The 3,810-nt window shown below is 32.2% G+C and overlaps 1 pseudogene; it reads right to left on the bottom strand.

Annotated features, from left to right (window-relative positions):
• Positions 1 to 1,337: 1,337 nt before the first annotated feature.
• LOC117277268 (5.8S ribosomal RNA) lies at positions 1,338 to 1,487 on the bottom strand (annotated as a pseudogene).
• Positions 1,488 to 3,810: the final 2,323 nt, after the last annotated feature.

Raw genomic sequence — 3,810 nt, 5'->3', positions numbered from 1 at the left:
AAGTATGAATAGAAAGGACTGGGCCGGGAAGCTGGATGACGCATTATGGGCATATCGCACTGCGTACAAGACCCCAATAGGCACTTCTCCGTACAGGTTGGTTTATGGGAAGGCCTGCCATCTGCCCGTCGAGCTTGAACACAAAGCATATTGGGCGATTAAAAAGCTAAATATGGAGATGGACTTGGCCGGTGAGAAGAGATTGCTACAACTCAACGAGCTTGATGAGTTTCGATTGCATGCGTATGAAAATGCCAAATTGTATAAAGAGAAGACCAAAAGATGGCATGATAAGCATATCCAACATCGTGAGTTTGAACCAGGTCAAGAAATTCTACTGTTTAATTCAAGGCTAAAGCTTTTTCCAGGAAAGCTTAAATCTCGATGGTCGGGTCCGTTTGAAGTGGTTAGTGTGAAACCTCATGGTGCGATAGAATTGTGTGATAAGGGGTCCAATACGACATTCTTGGTAAATGGCCAAAGAGTAAAACACTATTGGGGTGGTGACATTGCACGTCACAAGACCACAATAGATTTAGTGGAGGCATGAAGAACATGTTGCGTCGTGCCGCGACGTTAAATCAGGCGCTTCTTGGGAGGCCACCCAAGTTAGTTAGTTTATTTTTATTTATTTATTTTTTTTTGTAGGACGTAGATCTTTAAAATAAAAAAAAAAAAAGAAAAAAAAAAAGTTCCCCAGATATGAGAAAACGAGGCGGATGCGTCGCATCCCCCTCAGCAAAAAATTTTTTTGACGGGTCAATTGCTCAAGGCAGTGAAGTCTGCCTATCGCGTCCGTGTCGCGTCCGAAATTTTTTTGAAGGAAGACAAGGGGATGCGTCGCATGGTATCCTGAACGCTAAAATATTTTAGGGATCACTGATCGAACAAAATACCGGTTACTTCGTCGCATTAATTAAAATTCTGAATCTATATCTGATTGTGTGCATATCTCTTTCTCCTTTTCGTGGGTCCTGTGGGGAGAGATAGTTTCTAAAGAAGACACGCTGCTTCTGAACATCTTTAGATCATTAAATCAGACTCTATCTGATAAGACTTGAAACTACCAAAGTGTACACAAACCAAAAAGCATCACTGGCCCTTCTATTTGAAAAGGTGTGGATCCAATAACTTTAAGTTAGTGGAGTGTAGAATGTTATTCCCTTCGATTCATTTTTTTTAGGAGGGAAATTCGGAGTCTGCTAGTCACAGGAGCTGGTGAGTACTTTGTGTGTATTGGATAAATTCTTTTTGTGTAATAGTCTATAAATTATACAGAAGATGTAAACCGCACTAGATAAATTTTGTGCTACGATATATATATATATATATATATACGACGTCGGCGTGCCCTCAGACTAATGGCTAAGGGCGCAACTTGCGTTCAAAAACTCGATGATTTGCGTGATTCTTTAATTCACATCAAATATTATATTTCACTACGTTCTTGATTGATGCAAGAGCCAAAATATTTATTGCCGAGAGTTATTTATGTATACGATAATATTTAACTAGACATGAGGTTTTTAAGAAATAAAAGAAAGATTCTTGAAACATACTAAAAATACTCCTGAAACTTGAAAGCTGTGATATTAATTTTGATATTTTTAAAATTATAAGAACATACTATTAAGGCTAAAATCATATAATATAGAACATAGAAATAGAGATAACGCATGATTCCTTTCATTATCGTGATCGTGAAAGTGGGATGCATCATTTTATTCCCTTTTTCCTATCTCTTCTTTTTGGGTTGATTTTTTGGAAGCTTTGAATTATTGGCTCTTCTTATTTGATTGAATGATATTATTAGATCATGGAGTGATGCAATACCTCTAGTGGTCGATAAAATTGCGTAATATTATTGGCGATGCATTTCTTTCTTTTGAATGCTTGCTTATATATATTATCCTTCACTATCTGTTTTCTAAAGATGGCAATACAAAAAAAAAAAAACGATTTAGAGATAATAACATTTTTTGATAATCCCTTGTTAAATAGGATTAGCCAGATTTTTGTTGTTTAAAAAGGGCAGCCCGGTGCATAAAGTATCATGTATTTATGCAGGGTTTAGAGAAGGGTCGCACCCGAGGAGGTGTAATGTAGATCGCCTACCCAAGCATTAGTGGCTGCTTTTACGGCTCGAATCAGTGACCTATATATCACACGAAAATAATTTTACCGTTGATACAAAATTAGTAAGACTTTTGTTGTTCAGCAAAAAAAATTGTTCACCGCAATTTTCTGTTTTTTGTAGATTGTTCGTCAAACTTATTCAATCGTACTAAGTAAATTTCTCATGTAATAATTAATCATATACGATTGCTACTCCTTCCTATATATATATATATATATATATATATATATATATATATATATATATATATATATATATATATATATATATATATATATATATATATATATATATATATATATATATATATATATTTTTTTAAAGTTTCTTATATTTGCAACATGCTAGATCTTTAACATGAACATATAGAGATTTTTACCTTCCTAATACTACATATAAAACTTTATTACCCTCCCTAATCAAGTTTTAACTTAATTACATGGTCATATACAATTTACTAATTATATACTTTAAATGAGTATCCTTTTATATTAGGAATTGAATAAGTAATAAGTTATTTTTCATCGTTGTTCTCTCTCTCCTGCGCTCTTTCTATCTGTCTCTCTCTCCCTCCTTCTCTCTCTCTCTGTCTCTCTCTGTCTCTCTATCTCTCGTTCTCTGTTCTTCCACCAATTCTTTTTCCTCTGATGTTCTCCACTTTTTATCCTTTCATGTTGTATATATTTTTAATGGAATTCATTAATGGATTTCAATCGTTTTACTATAGAGTTTTAACTTAGCAATTTTCTTTCATGTTGCACAATTGGTGTTCAAATTGAAATTGTCAATCAATAAATTTTGAAGTTGTTTGACTCTCCACCATTGACAGCCATTAAAAAGCTTTGAAGCTTTGAATTCGAATTTAGGTTTTCAAAATCCATTATTTATTTGGATTGGGTGTTATTGCAAACAATTGGGAATATTGTTTGGAGTTTATATCTCAATTTTGAGGGTGTTTGGTGAAGATTAGACTTGATTTTGGCTGAATTTCAGATTGAAACTCGAAGAAGAAGAAGAAGAAGAAGAAGAAGAAGAAGAAGAAAAAAAAATACATGACATACAATATATTTACGAAATTGTAGTAAAGTTATATTATACATAAGTGTATGCAAATTGTATTCTGTTATAGTTATATGTATTTTTTATTTGAATGTTGCATGAAAAATTGAAAAATAATTGTATAATGTATGAATCATTGTATAAAATATATATTTAAGTGATCAATACTATCTTTTTACATAAAGTTATTGATATGTATCAAAATTGTATTAAGAGAGAAAGTTTTGATCGGAATTTCAGAGAGAAAGAAGAACATGCCACATGCAAAATATATACAAATCACATACAAAATACATACAAAAGACATATTGTTTAAAATTTGTATAAAAATTTTATTTAAGTTATATGATGTTGTAGATGTATTTAATTGGGTAAAAATAATGTATGAAAGTTGTAGATAAGTTATAAATAAGTGTATACTATATAATTAGTTATATAAAATTTATTTTTAGTATATATGTTGTTGTAGATTGTTAGGATCGGGAACCCGGGTAGTGCGGAATTTAGCCAAATAATGGTATAATGACAATAACAAAGACAATGAAAGTTGATAATAATGGCAATTAAAGAATATAAAGAAGACACAAATTTAACGTGGTTCGGTCAAGGTGACC

Source organism: Nicotiana tomentosiformis, chromosome 12, assembly GCF_000390325.3.
Source record: "Nicotiana tomentosiformis chromosome 12, ASM39032v3, whole genome shotgun sequence".
Taxonomy (NCBI): domain Eukaryota; kingdom Viridiplantae; phylum Streptophyta; class Magnoliopsida; order Solanales; family Solanaceae; genus Nicotiana; species Nicotiana tomentosiformis.
This window is presented reverse-complemented; position numbering and strand designations above follow the sequence as displayed.